This window comes from Styela clava, chromosome 11 (genome assembly GCF_964204865.1).
Source record: "Styela clava chromosome 11, kaStyClav1.hap1.2, whole genome shotgun sequence".
Lineage (NCBI taxonomy): Eukaryota > Metazoa > Chordata > Ascidiacea > Stolidobranchia > Styelidae > Styela > Styela clava.
The window spans coordinates 16,797,171-16,819,454 of record NC_135260.1 but is presented as its reverse complement, the minus strand read 5'-3'; the positions used below and the strand labels follow the sequence as shown (position 1 = coordinate 16,819,454).

General features: G+C 36.5%; 1 long non-coding RNA gene across 3 annotated transcripts in view; it reads right to left on the bottom strand.

Moving 5' to 3' along the window:
* LOC120347567 (uncharacterized) overlaps window positions 1-9,497 on the bottom strand; it is a 38,452-nt gene extending 28,955 nt beyond the window's left edge. For all 3 annotated transcript variants that reach the window (XR_013479115.1, XR_013479116.1, XR_013479117.1), the window contains exons 1-4: window positions 9,432-9,497; window positions 8,710-8,770; window positions 7,761-7,845; window positions 6,067-6,187 (exon numbers count right to left, since the gene is read on the bottom strand). This is a non-coding gene — a long non-coding RNA (uncharacterized LOC120347567). The remainder of the gene's footprint in view (window positions 1-6,066; window positions 6,188-7,760; window positions 7,846-8,709; window positions 8,771-9,431) is intronic.
* Between the last annotated feature and the right edge of the window lie 12,787 nt (window positions 9,498-22,284).

Genomic DNA, 22,284 nt, shown 5'->3' with positions numbered 1-22,284 from the left:
ATATATAGTTTCATTATCAAGTATTGGATTTATAGATTACAAAAAATGCTGTTTGGTAGAGGTGAAGCAAAATTAACATTATAATAAAATACATAAAAAAAAATCAATTTAATGTCATGATCATGTGTATACCGAGTCTATCTAACTTTAGATGAAACAAAATTTCGTTGACCTAAGACACTATCAAGTTATTTGAATCACAGAAGATGCTATTTGACAGAAATACAGAGAAGAGATATAGTTGTTCGAACTATATCATTATCAATCTTTGGAATTGTACATAACAGGGACACAGAGAAGCTAAGCTTATACTAGTATATACAAGTATAAAAAAATAAATTAATAATTTTTCGTTTATTCTAAAATTATTTGCTGATTTCCACAAAAATTACAATTTGTACTTAATTTGAATGATCTGTCAGTGCAATATATTGTATATCATATAAATATTGACAAGTCAATTATTTACTAGTACAGTGGTTTTCAAACGGTTACATTACATTACCAAGTTACATTACCCACAGGGATTGTAGATATTATACATTCATTATAAGAACATAACATATTAATACTCGAAATAAACTATGAAGAAATAGGGAATATATTTCTAGATTTGAAAACTTATGGACATGAAAGCATGGATTCTAGAAACACTACCAATGAAGGTCTATACTAGTTATAAGGTATTTACGGCTATAGTAAACTATAGGAAATTTAATTTTAGGACACGAACCATATGGTTGAATGTACCACTGGGTGTGAGATTTAAGGTTATATTAATACACTTATATGTTATTGTTATTTGAAATACAATTCAACTTCCAACGCTCAACAGAATATCAATAAGGGTATTAACAGACAAGGGGGTTAACAACTACATTACTACCCTCTGTCAGATCCACATACATAGTATGGTACTTCGCGTGACTTACCATTTGTGGTGAAAACGATTTTCAAGAAAAATAAAAAAAGGGTATATGATATGGTATACAGAATGACAAGGACTGTGCTTGTAACGAAGTTAGACATGTTAGAAGTCGTAATATTCAGTATTATTATGCCTATTCCAACTTTAAATAATATTAATGGTGTTTTAACCCTCCCCAACCGGTCGGTCTGGTGCCATTTTACATGGGTTATTTTTTTTGTCAACCATTAGGCCCTAAAGCTTCACTCATGGCTTTTTATTAGCGTGTGATAGAGCTCTATTCAGCAATATATGTAAAACGCACTCATCTAAAAAAAAAATTTTTACGCTAAAATTTCAAAATTTCTATTGAACTTGCGAAATTTTGCGTCTAGTATAGGGTTAATAATTATTCCTAATAAAATAATTTTTATTTCAACGTGTTATTTTCCGACTTGTGTTATTTTCCGACAGAACAACACCAAAACCACTATTATAGCAAGAATGGTTACTCTAACATTCACGATTGTATTTACAGAATTTCTAGGTTCAAGGCTTAAATTGACGATTTTGATGACGCCACATCTCTAATTATTAGTGCACACGCCCCCTCGATGCAAAAAATTATACTTTTTCCGACGGAAATGCGCGTAGAAAGCCGCAAACATTCTAATACGCGCTGTTACGCGTGAAAATTACCATTAATTTTACGTTTTTTTCACGTTTAAAAAAATCTCGATACCTCTGCCAAGTCGCAAACATTCTAATACGCGCTGTTACGCGATCAATATGAACTGTATGGTTACTTGGACTAACAGTAATTGCCAGCTTTGAACACTTATCAATATGAACTTATCAATATGAACCGAATGGTTACTTGGACTAACAAGAATTGCCAGCTTTGAACACTTATCAATATGAACCGTATGGTTACTTGGACTAACAAGAATTGCCAGCTTTGAACACTTATCAATAGGAACCGTATGGTTACTTGGACTAACAAGAATTGCCAGCTTTGAACACTTATCAATAGGAACCGTATGGTTACTTGGACTAACAGGAATTGCCAGCTTTGAACACTTATCAATATGAACCGTATGGTTACTTGGACTAACAAGAATTGCCAGCTTTGAACACTTATCAATATGAACCGTATGGTTACTTGGACTAACAAGAATTGCCAGCTTTGAACACTTATCAATAGGAACCGTATGGTTACTTGGACTAACAGGAATTGCCAGCTTTGAACACTTATCAATAGGAACAGTATGGTTACTTGGACTAACAAGAATTGCCAGCTTTGAACACTTATCAATATGAACCGTATGGTTACTTGGACTAACAAGAATTGCCAGCTTTGAACACTTATCAATAGGAACCGTATGTTTACTTGGACTAACAAAAATTGTCAGCTTTGAACACTTATCGATATGAATCGTATGGTTACTTGGACTAACAAGAATTGCCACCTTTGAACACTTATCAATATGAACCGTATGGTTACTTGGACTAACAAGAATTGCCAGCTTCGAACACTTATCGATATGAACCGTATGGTTACTTGGACTAACAAGAATCGTCAGCTTTGAACACTTATCAATATGAACCGTATGATTACTTGGACTACCAAGGATTGCCAGCTTCGAACACTTATCAATATGAACTGTATGGTTACTTGGACTACCAAGGATTGCCAGCTTCGAACACTTATCAATATGAACCGTATGGTTACTTGGACTAACAAGAATCGTCAGCTTTGAACACTTATCAATATGAACCGTATGATTACTTGGACTACCAAGGATTGCCAGCTTCGAACACTTATCAATATGAACCGTATGATTACTTGGACTACCAAGGATTGCCAGCTTCGAACACTTATCAATATGAACTGTATGGTTACTTGGACTACCAAGGATTGCCAGCTTCGAACACTTATCAGTATGAGTCGTATGGTTACTCGGATTACCAAGGATTGCCAGCTTCGAACACTTATCAATATGAACTGTATGATTACTTGGACTACCAAGGATTGCCAGCTTCGAACACTTATCAGTATGAGTCGTATGGTTACTCGGATTACCAAGGATTGCCAGCTTCGAACACTTATCAATATGAACCGTATGATTACTTGGACTACCAAGGATTGCCAGCTTCGAACACTTATCAATATGAACTGTATGGTTACTTGGACTACCAAGGATTGCCAGCTTCGAACACTTATCAGTACGAGTCGTATGGTTACTCGGATTACCAAGGATTGCCAGCTTCGAACACTTATCAATATGAATCGTATGGTTACTTGGATTACCAAGGATTGCTAGCATTGAACTCTTATTAACCTGAATTGTATGGTTACTGGGAGTAACAAGGATTGCCAGCTTCGAACACATATCAACATGAAACGTATGGTTTATTGGTTACTGGGACTACCAAGGGAAGTATAAGTCGGGCGTAGGGGATTTACGTCTACATTGGTGCAATTGGCCTAATTTATATATTATCTTTATTGAAAATTTCAGTTTGGGACACGAAGTGCATGGTTAACCAGCACCGAAGGTAGTAAGATCAACGGTTATATTAATGTACTTGATTAGACTCACTCCAATATTATCAGTATTGAAAATTTATTGCGATTCTGGATCGGAACATGAATGGCATGCTTTTTAACTGTTTACTACCAGGTGGTATAAACCAGTTAATCGTTTAACGAGCCTACAATTTAAATATAATTAGACGAATGATAGCACGCAAAAAAGTTGATGCTGAGTCCACTGTGCAGGGGTTCAATATCGTAGAAAATATTTGAATTCTCCTTTACAATGCTTTGAAATGCAATGAAATAAGGAAATAAAATTCATATGTTATATTCAAGAGATGCATCAATGCCTGATTTTTATAAAGATGCATCAATGCGTGATTTTTGTAAAGATGCATCTTTTTAATGAAAATCTCTCATAATTTGACAAACCATGCAAAAAAGGCAGAAGGCAGAAACCTGGATTCCTTCATTTACTATGCTATCCAACAAGTGCTATCCAAACAAAGAAATTGCCAGTCGATTAGTAAACGAGGTGATTTGAGATTGTGGCTGACGAAAATGTCACTAAAAATTAAAAAAAATATCTCTGGAAGATCACTGAGATAATATATCTCATTGAAAACACTATAAACTATGATTTATGAATGAAGTTGTATATTTTACTGTATATATTACTGCGACTAAAAAGTTTGGGAAACCATGATAATTTACAGTTACATTTCTGAGCTTAGTCGGTTCTTTTTTATAGTATCATAGAGAACCACTTAAAAACTGCATATAATACGTCCCAAACTGCCAACTATAAGGAGACCGGAATCATATTTTGAGGTTAATCAAATTTGATTAGTTTTTTCGGCACTCAAAATTATTTTAAAGATAGGGACAAAATACGAACGATTGTAATTTCCAATATTGGAAAAAAAAATTGTTGATATATTTTGCATTAATTATCTTATATAATATCGTCACATACCGAGAAAAAGAAGTATTGGGCTCCATCGGTAGTTTTAAAATAGACAAAAGGTACATCGCGCGAACAATTTACTGTGTTTCGATTTCAGTTACTATATTGTATGGTTGTACACATTTTATAAAAATCCTAACATAACACAAATTTACAATGTCTAAAAAGCGTTTTCAATTTGCTACGAGACTGCTGAAACAAAACTTATGGTGAAATCTTCCGTTTTAGAATTTAGTTTTGATATTTTATAATGCCGCTTTTCAATCAAAAAATTGGGTTGCGGATTCACCTCTTTATCATTTATTCTCAGCTTCTCTTCACCGATTTTTATAATATAGTATTCTAACTTGTTTCGCACACTGAACTCTTAGTTTCGCACAAGAAAAACAAGTTATCGTCGTCCTCGTAGATTGTAAAACAATACAGGCATATGCCAAAAAAAATTGTGATTCAGAGAGAATAAGCACATAAGTTGTTCCTTCTCGGCGCTATTGACCTAATTTATTTGACATAGTATTTTTAAAGTTATTTTATTTGTCAACCACTAAGCCCTAAAGCTTCTCTTATGGATTTTTAAAAGCTTGTGCTAGAATTCTATTCAGCAATATATCTTTGAAACACACTCCAAAAAAATTTCTAAAAAAAAATTGGACCTTGAGAAATTCTGTGTACAGTAGAGGCAGTTGTGTTTTTCCTAACACAACATTACCGAAACGCCTATTATAGCATAAATGGTTATTACTCTGAAATTCACAATTGTATTTACAGGTGTATCAAGTTCAAGGCTAAAATTACTGATTTTGATGACGTCACAGCTCTTATTATTACTGCACAGACCACCCCCAACGCAAAAAAAATAAATTTTTTCGACGGAAATGCGCGTAGAACGGCGTAAACAATCCCATAAGCGCATTTACGCGTTAAAATTACCATTAATTTTACGTTTTTTTCAACTACAAAAAATCTCCATACTTCTGCCAACTATGGAGCAGTCGAAATCATATTTATCAAAACAACACAGCGCCAGGGATGGTCAGGGATAGTATATATGACTGAAAATACATGCTAAACCAACAATAAGTCATAATAAAGGAGTGTTTCCTGTCTGAGCTGAGTCGACATTTTCAGACGTCTGACAGGCGATTTTGAAATCCACGCTATTTATAGAATTCGCACTTTGCGTCACTCATATCAGGCGATAACGTCAACAAAGAGCTAAGAGCGATACTAACAGTAGTTTACCGAGCACAAAATTAAGCGTAAATATTCTCTCATATGAGCTTAGCCGCTGTAAGAGGGGTTTTAATAAAAACACGTCACGCTGACGAAAACTATCGGCGATTCTACCAAAATGCCATCGCGTAGGTTATTAGGACTTTTTCAGTATTCTAAGAACACCAAAAGCGTGTTCGACCCCAAATTTGATATGTTTTTTTAAGTCTACAGCTTAATATATTTAATTTATCTATAAAATTCAGATTTATTTATGTCTGGTATTAACCCCATTAAAAATTTTAGCATTTAAATTAGGTAAAGTAATTTCAACTCACTTAGGAATAGTAATAGATAAAAATTTCAAAATTTATTGTGGGTATCCGTGAATAATGGTGACGAGTGTAGATTAGGAAGATTCAAAAGAATTTGATAACATACTTGCTCTTTAGACTCGAAGCAGCCACCTCTCACAGTGATGCATAATCGGACAAATAACTCCGCACGTCTTTAGATATAATAATGAATTGTCTTTTCCGCTTTCAAGAAGTGTTTCAGAAAGCTGAAATTTATATAAGATAATGAAATGTAGGTAAATTTTGTATAATAATGATTTGAATTGAACAGAAAATGTAATTTGACAGGAGCACAGAGAAGCTATGAATATACTTTAGATCAGTGTTTCCCAACCCGAGTCCGCGGTCTCAAATGAGTCCGCGGAGCAAAATCTCGAATAGTCCGCGGAGCGTTTGAATGAGTCCCCAACGAGCAATAAATTTACTGCGAGCCGCAAACGTTTTTGCGAAACTTAACTATCAGCCAAGTTACGATTTACATTAGAATTTACATAAAACATAAAGGCAAGTTTATTCACATAACACTATTCGAGTCAATAATTACTGGTCAATGAGTAGAACTTGGCATATATTCGAATAATCAACTATTAAAATAGCAATTTACTATTCGAAAATTTGGTGACAGGTGACGCGTCTCTTAATCAAACGATTGGATTTCACAACTCACTTGCGGATTTCCGACGAAAACACACCTTCGATAGAGTTCGCGAGTTCGAACAACGAGGAATAATTTTTTTTCTGGTAGGTGTCAATGGTGGCAACCCAAATTTTCTAAATTAAAAAGCGGCAATACAAAATACTAAAAATAATACGGATAATAACATAAGTTTTGTTTTATGATTGTCCGCGACCGATTAAAAACGCTTTTTTAGACATTAAAAATCGCAAAGTTTGGATTCTACCGTAGTATACGTACGCACCAGGGCATTTTTTTTTTAGGATTCTTTGCCTTACTGTCTCCACATTGGTACGCATAGTACTGGAGCGCCGTAGGTGTTGTACGAACAACTCAGATTTGTCGAATTCACAAAAATACGTATCAAAACAAAATATAATCGGGCACTTATTTTCTGAGTAGAATTGCTTTTATTTCGTCAGTACAATTGCAGATTGAAATCATCACAATTAACTTAATAGTAAAGCCAAGGCCATGAATATGTGTTTTTGATTTACTAATAAACTTTTCAATATATTTTTATAAGTGCTAAATCAAGTTGTACTTTCCGGAACTTTATAGCAGAAAGCAGGATTTTACTAACGGCGATAACAAATTCGCAAGATCGCAAAAAATATGTACAAAACTATCATCTTGTCGTAAGTCGACGCAGTCGCGAGTTACCACGAACACAATTAAATTAAAACAGAAAGACATTTTAAATTCCTGTCGTTGTCATGGACTGAATATTGTGCGACAGAAACGGCCATTATACTATATACTACATATATAATATACTACATATATAATGCAATGCAATATTGTGTCTCGACTATTGGGCGGGAACGAAAAAAGCCTAATTTCATTTCTAAAAAATGACCCCCGCCTGATTCACTGGGCCGACTCAATAGCCAGAATAAAACGGTAGTTGTGCGAATCATGTTATTATGAAATTTTGAGGTTGTAATTTATAGGAAATTTCATTTGACAGACGAAACAATACTAAGCTTATACTCAATATATGAAAAGCAATAATTTGTCTGTATATTTCCCGAAAAAAATACAATATATCATTTATTTATAGACATGTAAATTGAAAGATTTCGAATGATTTGGTTACATACTTGCTCTTCAGACTTGATAGGCCTCCATCTCACTCAGTGATGAAAACCTGACACTTGACGAATTTCTTTTGGTGCAATGAAAACGCTGAAAATCAATGTATATGTCGTGATTTGGTGTAAGCCAATTCTAAATTTGAATTGAACTAAATTTCGTTGAGTCAACTATGGCATTTTCAGGTAGTTAATTTACACAAATGTTATTTGACAGAGACACTGCAAAGCTATGCTTATGTTAAAATGATAGTTAGTTAAAATGATATGTTAGTGTATTATATTGTACCTCATTTTGTATTCTTAAAGTAAGACTCTTTTCTGAATATTTTCTTTAAAAATTTCGTAAGTTTTAATAAAATACGTAACGGGTAAATTTCGATATTTATTTTCATAAAATCCAAAACTTAGAAAATTCGGACGAATAAAAATTCTTCAGCGATTGCCAATAAATTTCAAATATATACTTTATAACATATCAGGTGTAGTTTTCAACTGCACAAATTGTAAATATAAAAATAACAATAAAATACCCATTGTCGTTTTATAACTGTTTCGTGGTGTATATGACTAATTACCTCTGATCAGTAATTTGAAGCATTATCACATTGTTCACGGTTGGGTTCGCAAACTGGGGATCGATATCCAGCAGGGAAGCGCGAAACAAATTTTAGGGATCGCAAAGAGTACACCAGTTTAATACAAGGAAATATATTTATAGTACTTTTTTGGACTTCTGCTTCGAAATACAATTATTAAAACTTGTGCAAAATCTAAATCTTACAATTTCGAGAGAAACACACAAGATCAAATGAGTGGCATAACAATGCTGACGCTGATCGCAAGACGCGAGACGCGGTGCGCTCGCGTCGAATTGTTTAGCATTTTAAACAAAAACAGTGGTGTACAGGAATCATTAGGTGTCGAAAGTCAAATGAAATGTTTAAATAATATTTACTTGTAATATTCCCCGTTCGTTACTTTGTGTCTTTGAATCTTTACCTCTAATACTTCTGCACCTGAAAAAAAGTTAAGATATTGATAAATAAACTATCGCAGAACTGTAGCTAGCATATTCAGTGAATAGCGGGACTGAATCTATCGGATCTTTTGCACAAAGCTCCCGCCACGTTTTAAAATGACATATTAGTAATTATCCATTTGGGGTTAGAAATGATTTAAAAATTCGAATTTCCAGCGCAATCTGCATTCCTAACTTAAACAGGATAATTACTAATTCTCTTATTTTGAACGTTGGTAGGGTCTTTGTACAAAGATCCAATCTATACACAATAATATATCAAAGTAAAAAGGCTACGGCGAATCTCTATTAAACCATGGATTTTGCACTACATTTGCAAAAGTTTTGAAAGTTACGCATTACATTCATGTAAAGCGTACCATGTTGAATGCAGCTTACGTAGTTCAGTGCATTACGTTAATAAGTTTATGTATTGCCACATAGCATTTAAGTTTGGCCTATTTCTGAGGGAACGATGGAACCCGATGTTAGTGAGTTCGATACAAAAGAGAATCATCCATCAATCTACACTTCTGTATTTGGGCAATAATTCCAATTCGTATAGGCCCGAAAACATCTAATTTACCACTTATATAATAGTAAAATACTAGCAATATAATAGCAATGAAAACAATAGGTATAAAGAACATTTAGCTCACCTGAATATTGTTTCGAACTCACTGTCATAACCCACAGTCAGCCTATCCATACATCCTACACAAAATAATCTTGCCACGAACATTTGTGACTGACTAGAAGCGATTTCGCTTGTGGCTTCCCGCGCAAAAATATTTGACGAAAAAAGCTAACTGATTGTTTCTGATTACTTTAATAATTACTCCAGGTTGTCGTTAGGACCCGATCACGCTTCTGACGCGTGATCTCAAAGATGCAGAATGCAAATGACGGTTGGGATTTGCTTCATACACCGTATAATACCTAGTTCACAGTAATATTCTCAGGATATTTTGTACCAAGCCCCACCCCAAAACAACACCCCGCCAACGCTTGAATTAAATAGAAATAGTAATTATTCAGGTAAGGTGAGGGATGTAGATTCAGCCGGAAACTCAAGATTTCAAATCGTTCCTAACTTAAAACCCTAACTGCATAATTACTTATTTTTTATTTTGAAACGTGACAGGGGTGTTTATCTCAGATCACACATTCTTGCAACAGCGACGGGAGCTTAGTACAAAGTATCCAGCAATTCCATTATATTTGTCTGTTTATATTTGTGTAGTAAACGCGCACGTGAATGCCATCAAAAATGTAACCTTCCCACAACTCAATGATAGAATAACGTCGTGTACAAGTTCAGCGTTATATCAATGCATTCTCTGCATTGGCGTACAAATCTTAGCTCATTGACTTGCGCAGCCAAGATTAATTTTAGGTTTTCGTACAATAACGTACCGGCGATGTCGTTTAACGGGAGGTCATAATGTGACGTTGTTTCGATGCCTACTGTATAGTAATTTCTTCGCCCAAACCAAATGGCGGACACATAACATCAGCAACACCATTACTCACGGTTCTATGTGTAAATATTTGTACTGCTTGTTACGTCGAGAATCGCATTCACTTGATTTTTGTATTGACTTAAACATTGCGTCCGTTTAACTTGTGTAGTAATTTATTTGTTATTGTTGACGCCGTAATTTCCCTTGAGTGACAGTCTGACAGTGTGCTTCCACACACTTTGTTACGAAACAATTGAGAGAGTCGTGGCAATTGCTTGCCCATATTATATATACGCTTTGGCCCAGACATGTCTCGCTTAGACAGGGATAGTTTCGGTAATTTGCTTTAGATAGCGCTTCACTTTTGCAGAGAATGGCGCTCGTTTCGTTGTAATTTGTAAATAAGTTGAAATTGTTTAGCGACCTTGACTTTCTGTTTTGACATTAGAACGATTATATAATGTAGATTATGGCCTTTGTGATTGTTTTTCCGGTGACAGCACATTTGAACCTACGTACATTTGAACCCGTACATCTGAACCCGTAATTTGAACCCAGGACAATTGCACCTGTATACTATTGCACCTATGGACATTTGCACCTACGGACATTTGAACCCATACATTTCCACCCGTGGATTTTAGCACCCGCATATAGATTGAACCCGCGGACATTTGAACCCGTGTACGTTTGCACCCGCGTACATTTGAACCCATGTACATTTGCACCCGCGGACATTTGAACCCGTGTACGTTTGCACCCGCGTACATTTGAACCCGTGTACATTTGCACCCGCGTACATTTGAACCCATGTACATTTGAACCCACGAACATTTGCACTCGCGGACATTTAAACCCATGTACATTTGCACCCGCGGACATTTGAACCTACATACATTTACACCCGCGTACTTTTACACCCGCGTACAATTGTACCCACAGACATTTGCACCCATGAACATCTACACCCATGGGCATTTGCATTTACGGATATTGGCGTCTTTACATATACACCCTTATCCTTCCATGCTATATACTATAGTATATAGGATTGGAAGGTACACTTAGGATTCTTTCTCCAAATGCATACGTTGCGAAAACAATCAATATTACCATGGAATTCTCGATTATATACTCGAAGGCTTTATTACAACTATTTTCTATATATTTAAATTATATTATATATTTATATTATACTCCGTCTGTCATTGTCATCGCAATTGTCGATATCATAAGACTCAATGGACAAAATGTTCCGCTGTAGAATGCGAGCCAAAATTGGGGAGTATGATTTGTGCTTTGAACGGTCGACGACTCTTGAAGAGCGCGAGCAAGGATTTTAATTGATGTGTTAGTTCGATCCCGCGCAAAGTTTTTCCTCGCATCAATGCCCTTTTTCCCTCGCAGATAGTTCGATCCCGTGCAAAGTTTTTCCTCGCATCAATGCCCTTTTTCCCTCGCAGACAATTTCAAACTGTTTCTCCAGGACGTTGCAGCTGCGAATATGACAAGTCCCTTTGCGAAAATAAGTTGGAAACATGGCGCCTACATTTTCCAAGACCACAAGAGGAAACGACTTACTGATTTACAAAACCCACGAATATTGTAAGCGAAATGATCGGGTTTCAGATGCTACTCATTGGCGCTGCCGTCAGTTTAGGAAATTTCGATGTATATCGACTGTTGTTACGATCGGTGAAAATGTAATAAAAGAACTAGGATATCACAGTCATTCTGGCGACAGCATTAAGACTGAAGTTGGGATCATCCGTGCAAGATTAAAAGAAGCAGCATCAACACCATCAAATACATCGACAAGATATATTTTAGGTGAAGTATTGAATAATAGATCAACAGATGTACTAATGCGCTTGCCAGGCAAGTCGACTCTGGAGGCCAATATACGCAGAGTAAGGCGACAGAAAAATTGTTCACGTACGAATCCTACAAGTGCAAGCTTTGATATTCCGAGCGAATATTTAGATATCATTTTGCATGACACTGGCCTGGAGGATCGTCATCGGATAATGGCCATTGGAGATCGATCACTACTTGCACATCTAGATAGTGACACATATCTTGGCGACGGTACATTTGATGTGGTGCCCGATATTTTCTTCCAGTTGTATACAATTCACTGTAAAGTGGGCGCACCCTATCCACCATGCGTATATTTCCTATTACGAGACAAGCGACAAGAAACATACGTTCAGATGTTGGAAGTGTTGAAAATCATTTTCCCAAATGCTAACCCCACCAAAATCATTGTTGATTTTGAAATAGCAGCTATCAATGCATTCCATGCACAATTTCCTCTGGCCGATATTAAAGGATGTTATTTTCACCTGTCACAAGCTATAATTCGAAAAGTTGGTTCTATCGGATTAAAAGAGAAGTTTGAATGTTTACCCTCTTTCAATCTGAAAATTAGAAGTTTGGCAGCTCTGGCTTTTGTTCCCATTAACGAGGTTGCCGAAGTCTTGCCTTGCGACACCTTCGAAGATTCGCCCGAATGCAATCAATTTTTGCAATATTTTGAATCTACCTACATTCGTGGACCTCAAGTGGGTTCACGTCCAAGAGAAGCAAGATTTCCCCCTCGATTGTGAAACTATGCCAAAGAGATTGAAATGATGCCTTCGGCCTCAAGAACAACAAACGCTGGAGAAGGATTTAACAACGCCTTACAAGGAATGTTCCGATGCAAACATCCGAGTATATGGGGTTTGCTGAATGGCCTACAAAATAACATTGCGGTCCACAAACTGACTGCGGCAAATGCTCATGTAGGAGTTACGGCCCACCAAAGATCAAAGTATGTACAACTTGCTGTTAGGTTGTCAGTTAAAGTTTTTCATATGAAACTGAAACCGACAAGCTGAGGTATCTCCACTCAATAGCTCAAATGCAGTCTATTTGATTTTGACTTTGATCGTGATATCGTTAAATTTCGTTTATCGTCATTATTTTGATTTGTTGTTTAACTATTGTATCATAATTGATAAATTCCTATTTTGTAAAACGTCCATAGCTATTCTATCTCAAAATTGATCGCCCATTCGACACAAATTTGTGAGTGATAACTTTATTGAAATATTAAAATAAATGTAATCCGTAACCTATGACGTCGTTTGTAAATTGCAATATCATATTTAACAGACCCTATATGCTGAATATGTTCAATTCACTCTAAATAGTGTAAACAGCAAAAACCATTTTTGGCCACGATAATGATTTTAAAAATTCTTCACTTTCGAATATTCAACATATTTACATGACTTACGATTTCTATGTATAGTTTTGTTCTGACATTCTAATGAAACAATACTTCAATAAAACTGGCATTTGGCTATGAACATGTTGTTACAAAAATGGCATAGTCTCATTATCTTAATTTCATATTTTCTTAGAAACGAAGAATCTGTGCGTTTATTTATTTATATACAGACAATAGTATTCAATTTATAGATTGATTTTAGGAAAAATGGCAAAACCTGATTTGAGACAACACTTATTTTCAACAGTAAAGCGTGGTCGTGTATGCATACATATAACAATTTCGTAAACATGCTAGCAAGAAAACATGAAGTGGCCACAGAGCTCCCAAATCTCATGCTGGGCGGGATATCATAGTAGGCGTTTTCGGTGCAATAATTTCAGAACAAACTTATAGGAGTTGACCACTAAAAATATTACTGTAAAGCTAGTTTTAGTAAGACCCTCATTTAAGACTTCATTGGTCTGTAAGATATTTGTTCCTTATTAGCCCTGGTTTCAGGTATTTCAACGAAATACCGCTTTCTAGGTCATCGTCTGTTTTGGAGCGAATGAGATAAGGATTTACAAATGTCAATGTAAAAAAAAAACAGCAAAAGAAAAAAGACCTTGGCAGAACAATGTTGTTTATATCGTTAAGAGACGTTTATCCCTCGGACTACAATGACACTCAAAAATGCTTGCTTCGTAGAAGCGGGTAAATGCATATACACCAAAACTAACTACAAGTGAAACAGTGTTGACATTTAGAATATTGAGCTTGCGCCTGTAACATGAAAATTATTTGCGACTGGAAATTGCCGTTGGGGCAAACATTTTTTGTGAAAATGTACGTGGGTTCAAATGTACGCGGGTTCAAATGTACGCGAGTTCAAATATAATATACGTTGGTTCAAATATACGCGGGTTCAAATGTCCGTGGGTTCAAATGTACGCGGGTTCAAATATACGTGGGTTCAAATGTCTGTGGGTGGAAATATACATGGGTTCAAATGTCCGTGGGTGCAAATGTTCGTGGGTTCAAATGTACATGGGTTCAAATGTCCGCGGGTGCAAATGTTCGTGGGTGCAAACGTACACGGGTTCAAATGTCCGCGGGTGCAAATGTACATGGGTTCAAATATACGCGAGTGCAAACGTACACGGGTTTAAATGTCCGCGGGTGCAAATGTACATGGGTTAAAATGTACGCGGGTGCAAACGTACACGGGTTCAAATGTCCGCGGGCTCAATCTATATGCGGGTGCTAAAATCCATGGGTGGAAATGTATGGGTTCAAATGTCCATAGGTGCAATAGTATACAGGTGCAATTGTTCTGGGCTCAAATTACGGGTTCAGATGTACGGGTTCAAAGATAATGGAACCTGTTTTTCCAGTTATAGTTTATTTAATTGATTAGTTCGGATTTCATTGACGAATTATTTCATGTTCAACTTATGATAATTTAAGCCTGGAATAGCAGACAAATTCGGTATGTTATAATTTGTAACTCTTTCTGATTTGAAGGCTGCAAGTTATTTAATAGTAATTTGGTTCGATTTGTTAATTAACTATGTTTGATAATTGTGTTCATAAATTTGAGTAGGCTTTCTAAAGGCCGAATTGTGTATGATTATTTATTTATTGCAAGTATTTTGTATTGATTTGTTTTTACGTTTGTATTAAGATAACCGTGTCAACTGTATACTTCGAGTTGTGTGATTTTCTAGATTTGAAGATACAAACTTGGGGCTTGAAAAACCGCGTTATTGAACTGTTAATAAATATCTAGTGTGCAGTCGGTGTCGTCCAGGTCACAAAGAACGGCTGTTACACTGCTCAATTCAATAGCATACCGACGACAACAACTGATATTATATAGATCATCTATTCGAGACCATTCAAATATTTGGTCATATGGATTTCGTGAAGTGGTGGACTGTTATTGACGTAACCCCACAATAAAAACGTAACAAAAACAGATTGTTACTTACCGATCAATATTAATGAGTGAATTGAAATTACTATATAATAACTCCGATGTATTTGCTGCCCAAATTTTATTAACGCCATTTCCCTGATCCAGGGTAAGGGTATACATGGGGTTTTGTTTTTTATCAATTCTAAAAAAACATTGTGTTTTAAAACAAGGGCTTGTTTTAAATCAGTGCTCTTCAACCTTTTTGTTATTGCGTAACCCCTGATATAATTTTTAGTTTTTTTAGGGGACCTCAAAAAACAAAAATAAAACACGAAATACTCGTAACACGAAATATTTGTAATTCAAATATTTCTACTTCAACAACGAAACAAAAAGAAGATAACAAGCGTGATATTCAATGACTAGGTTGTTCTTGCATTTCCTTTGCAATCTTCTTGAATCGTGGCTCCACAGCACTCAAAGCAATTCCCATACTCTTGTATACACTCTTTAAACAACCTCTTTTTTGTTACTTGTCGATTTTAATTAAGTATGTTGATAGGTATCTGTCTGTCTGTATGTATGTTTGTTAGATGCACGCGATATCTCACGAAAGGAGATTTAATCTGCTACAGACTTTGCATGTGTATTCATCATATCTCGGACCAGAATCCTATTGATTTTAGGCAAATTATGTCGTATAATTAGTGAGTTATTAATTAATTAGTGATGGGACACAAGGTGTCACTATGCAGTAAGAGCGCTTTCCGGGGATCCCCTAACTTTCGATCGAGTCTTCGGTCTCTGACCTATATTCTCGTTTTTAATAGTTGTTAAAGCAGAAAATGCTGATTTACGCAAATAGGTATTGGGAAATTGGCACATAGGGTTTCAATGCTTCTTTTGCAAATGCTGTACCCTCTTTGTGAAGAGAAATCCAAAAATATTCCGTCCCATGTTTTTCGAAGGTTTCCTCCGAATTGATATCATTACGGATATTTAGGAGGCCTTCTTGCTGTTGCGCACTTAGAAATGCATTCAAAAACGAAAAAAGAAGAATAATCATTTTTTGCAACTTTACTGGCCCAGCAGTCAATTTTACCTTTACGCGGAACCCTTAAGCAACCCTATAAACTCACGGAACCCCACTACATGTGTTGCGGAACCCCTGTTGAAGAGCACTGTTTTAAATCTTTATTAAAATATACCTTGCATCGCCGCGAAACTACGCCATAACGTTGCATTCTGGCAGCTGCACACGCAGCTGGAATTATAATTTTAAAAATGTAAATATAATTTTTTATTTTGACTTTGACTTCTATTTCGTACATTTATCGCCACGTTTGTATCTCCACCAAAGTCATAAGATTTTACCCGGAATGTTTAGCCCAGATATCAGAGAGACGTTTTAAGTAAGAAAAATATGAAAATTAGCCTACTACAAAAGCAATCGGATCAAGTGAAGCCCTTCGACAAAACGAGTGGGTGGCGATATTGAAGAATATGCTTATATCGGCGGTAATCTACTGATATAAACGATGAGACGGCCTAGCCCAGGCCTCGGCAAGTTGCGGGCCACATCCGGCCCGCTGCAACTTTTCATCCGGCCCGCGAGCAGGCTTCTAGATTTAGACACTTTTTTCTTTATTTACATATAAAATATATATACTTTAACTGTGAACAAACGGAATTTTTATGATAATGAAAAAGTCGGTAATAACGTTCGACTATTTTTTTCAAATTGCCGATTGGTTTCGTCAGCTCGAGGGGACTCCTCAAATCACAAGTTTCCCTCAATATATATATGTCTTGTATACGGAACTGTCGAACCATTGAAAAAAATGAAAAAAACGAGTTATTATATATATAATCATCGGCGACGAGATGCTGAAGATAAATAACGGAGTAAATTCACAAGCACCTTAAATCTAGATTTTAAAGCTCCAATATAAAATACTAAAAATTGAACAGAAACAAGTTTTGATTTAGAAGGTCCCTGGCAGGTTAGAACGCAGTGGCGTAGCATCCACCCCCGCAACCCCCGCGGTCGCGGGAGGGCCCACAGCACAAAGGGGCGCAAGCGGTTAGAATTCAGAAATTTAAGCCGCAAAACCGAATGCTGCATTGCAAAACCAGTAATGCACATCTTATAACGTTGATGTTAGTTCTGCTCAACAAATCGTTTTGTTACGTAACAATGCCAAGGAGTCGTCGATTTTCGGCGTCTTGTGGTTCGATCGCATCGGCAAAATTACGAAGGGTGTCAGAATGATGTCGAAAGCAAAACCTCTCAGTGGCGCACAGAAACGCAGAAAAACGGCATAAGAGGAAGCTCGTATGAAAAAATTGAAGTAGCCTAACCAAGATAAACGGCAAATTTTGGTTACCATTGCCTTTTAAAGCAAGATGTTATGATTTTTGACGAATTAAAAAAAGCGTTGTTTTAGCTTATGTCCGAGAGTTTTTAGGGTCATATCCACAAAATATTTTTGCGGGGGGGGGGGGGGGGGGGGTCCACGAGAGTCTTGCTACGCAAAATTTCGGGTTTCCACGACTACCGACGGCGCCTGATATATAAGGTATTTAATGTAAAGTAAATTCAAACGATTTCCATAATACTAAAATGATTTTTACTCTGTGTGGTTTTATCGCAGACGTGGGGATTTTTAAAATGGTAAAATCTTTGAAACAGAGCTAAGTCAGTGCTGCAAGAACAGATCAGATTTGTCGAATTCACGAAATCGAATAATAATAATCTGGCACTTTACCTCACATTTTTATATTCGCGGATTGCGATGGTATTTCAGAGGGGTAATGCCAAGTCGAGTTTTATCAAGTCAACCGCGGGTTAGGTTGAAAACAATAAAGCAAGACATTTTAAATTTACCCGTAATAATACATTTTAAATATACCCGTATCGAAAATAGGTATCAAAACTAAGTCCAAACGCCAGTTTCTGACATTTTACATCCGCATATAGTCGTGATATCTTAGAACAGTGCATCCCGAACTTTTAAACTCACAACGCTTTCCAATGCAATAAAATTTTCCGTGACCCCTGTTCACGTTGAAAATGCTATGATTACGGCAAAGTTATACGAATCACGATGTTTCGGCACCGAAGGCGTAGTCCTAATTTCGCATTGTTACCTACTCTTCAGCATTAATGATATAATTCGGCATGGTTATGCAAGCGTGCCGTTTCTCTGATCCTATGTATTATCTCGAAATTTATGTTTCAAACTGGTTTTATTAACTGTGCTTGAATAAAAATTCTAACAAAAGTACAATAGACGTAGTACTTGTTTTATTTCAATGTGTAAAAATAATAATAAAAAAGCACGATTGACTTTACTTAATCCGGCCCGCCACTTCATTTTGAATATTCAATGTGGCCCGATACCAAAAATAATTGCCCAACCCTGGCCTAGTCTATGGTAATTGTAAGTGTTATCTGATGCAAAGACGCCACAACTAATCTGTTATGACGCCATAATATGGATTTCGAGTTCATGTATTGACATCTTTTTTATAAAATGAAGGCATTATTACGGTTAATACTGTTCGGTTAATTTACGCTTAGCATACATTGTTTTTGAGGTTGAGAGTTTTTCAAAGTTATACAAACTCATTTATTTGATCGCATTTAAATTTTTGCAAGCTGGTTTCATCGAAGCAGGGATATTCACGTAATGGCTTATCGGTTGCGTCTTACTGCGTCAACCACTGAACTACAGCCTGAGAAGGTGTGCATGAGCCTCTATCGGTATTTGTGGCGTTTTGAAAGATTTATTGCAAATAAGAAGTGCTTGGCAAGTTTTCACATCCATTTTTTTCAACCTATTTAATACAAAAAAAATCAAAAAGTGCAGCCATTTTGAACAAAACAGGCAAAAAAACTTGATTTAAAACAATTGTTTCAAAACAATTCATTTTGAACAAATTCCTAGGTATACACGTCTTTTAATGTATTTAGTATCTATGTCAGTCAGTGCACTGCAGCTGACTACGTTCGCGTTGAGTGGCGCATCGTGCTAAGCCTTAGGAATACGATCAATTTCTTAACCCGCTTGGATTCGCAGGTTCAAATCCAGTAGTAGATAATTTAGTACCAGAGGATTGCTGGCGGCTTCCTCCCACCACCCCTACCCTAAGCCAGCGTTTCCTAAAAAATTTTCGCCACGGAACACTTGCGCCTTTCATGTCGCCTCGCGGAACACCAAAAATGAAAATGATAAAGAAAAAAGATGTAATGCAGCGAGTTGCCAAATGCGCCGCGAAAATTGATGTTAAATTGTGTTAAACATACCTAAAATATGATTGCATATTTTTTTCTTTTTAATTTAAATGCTGGGTATATGAATCAATAAATTCATTTTACCTTTCTATGTCGATTACTTTTCATTGCGTAGTGTTTGCCTTTAATGTTACGTAACAATGAAGTACTTTATTTTTATTTTTCTGCTCTATCTATTAATATTTATCTGCTGAATCGAGTTTAGCAAACATGAGTAATTTTTTTCCGCATTTTAAAGTAAAACCAGGCAGAGGTTGAGGAAGAAAAGTTGACCTTTTGCCATTATCGTTCAAGCCTACATGTTTGCCTACAGCAAAACCAAAAGCTATAAACTTGATATTGAACTTGACAATCAAAAAGCTAGGCCGACGGTTAACGAAAATGCCACCACCCGCAAAAAGTTAGTCATCTTTAGGCCGACGGTGACGCGATATTCAACGGTCGTTAGTTGGGCGACAACTTTACAATGGCGTGATTGACAAGGCGACCAATTTAGCAATTTAGCCCTAAGCGAACGCCATATGTAAGAGGTGTTTTTATTGTAGGCTTTCCCACTACCGGCGGAAAAAATCTCATGGTATATCATTTTTGCAGCCATAGATTAAACATTTACATAAAGTCATCAGCTTCACAAAACTAGGGCTCAACTTTATAACTGTGGCCACGAGTAGGGCTAGCCTAGCTTTTACTGGTTGGAAAAATTGGCCAAACTTGGCTCAGTTGGATGATGCGTGTAGAGTAAACCATAACATCGACTGTTGGATTTTGTTATTTTATGTACAACATCATCGATCATTTGACGCCTCTCTCCTAACTTACCAAGCTAAGGAAGAACACAAGAGAAGCGATTCCGGCCCATTCTAAGTTAGAGCAGTAGGGAAAGCTTACTTGTGTTTTTATGGTTTTAGTTTAGGTTAGGATCTTCATATAAGCGCAACTAAGGTCTTGACTCTGGATCTCCAGTTGGATAATGCATATTTAATACACTGACTTGTAACAATCCATATGTAGGCCTACACTCAGTGTCCAATGGGAGGATGAGCTGAAAAAGCCTAACTTGGTAACATCACGCGCACTCACTCAGAAATAAAGGAGACCGATCTCTGAGCAAAGTTACAGACCACCACACTAAACTGATAAGAAAGACTATAAAAATACATGATATACTCGACCTAGTCAACATCATGTTGGAAGTATAGTAAGTTAGTCTCGCGCAACCCAACTCGTAATCCTATTAGATTTGCCACTATTGTAAAAGTTGCGACACTTTGATAGAAATCATTCTGTGTCTCCAGTATTAGATTTGCTATATGTAGCCTACCATTCAAACAACTAAAGAATCGCACTATTGGATTCCTCGGGCCTTTTAAATGTTCAATTGGGCTTTTGCTTAGGCTTACCATACGTCCCGGTTTAGCCGGGACAGTCCCGGATTTGACAAGCTGTCCCGGCGTCCCGGCCAGTTGACTCAAATGTCCCGGTTTGTCAGCACGGTTTTCATGGGTAAAAAATTCAAATTCCATATTATTACACTTTTTTTTTTAACGGTGACAGCCCATTTACCACTGTTTTGCGACACACTTTGCTAGTTCAGAGAGAGAAATCGCTGTATTGTTATGTCACAATTGGTATATGTTTTAATGCGTTTTCTGGCGTTAACTGCAATGTCGTTAAGTTGTCGAAATGCCAAAAAGAAAGTACAAGTTTTCTGATGAGTTGAAGAAAGATTTTCCTTATTTGAAGCAAACTGGGAAGGAGGAAAGGTACACTGTACGCATTGCAGATCTGTTTTTCTATTAGTCATGGCGGACGTTCAGATGTCAACGATCATATCCAAAGCAGGAAGCACAAAACATTGAGGCATCGACTCGACTGACCAATTTTGCGATAAAAAATTCGGATGATTCTGTGTCGTTGGCAGCCGACATTTACCTATCACACTGCTATTCATGACCAAAGTTTTGACTGCACCTCTAAATTAATTTCAAATTTTTTTGAGGCTAAATTTGCATTAACTTGTAAATATACACAGTTAGAATTTCTGATGTCCGCTGTCTGATAAGCGGATTCACTGATTTTGCACGTTTAGCCAGAAATAAATGAGAGTTGGTGCATTGCTCCGCTGTTCTCCTCTGAATTCAATGATGATTTACTTCAAGCTCGAATGGCAACAAAACGCAGAAAAGTTGATGCTAAGTGCAAAGGATTCGATAGCGCTGAAAATATTCAAATGGAATTTTTTGAGATGCAATGAGGAAATAAATCTATATTCTATTCGAGAGATGTATCACTGCTTGATTTTTAATATAAAAAGTATCATCCGTTCAGTTTCAACTTTCTAAAAATATGTGCGGCCCGCCAATGACTCGCAACCTTTAATTTTGGCCCGCGGGCGACAAAAGGTTGCCGACCCCTGCCGTAGATGTTGCAAATATTCTGTCAGAGGTGAAGCTAAATTTGCAGGGAAAAAATTGTATTTAAAAAGAATGTTTGCGATTTTTACGAGAAATGTCTATCGTATATAGAGCTGCACGATGAAGCCTACAATGCTGCAAGGCCACACATATGGACAAAT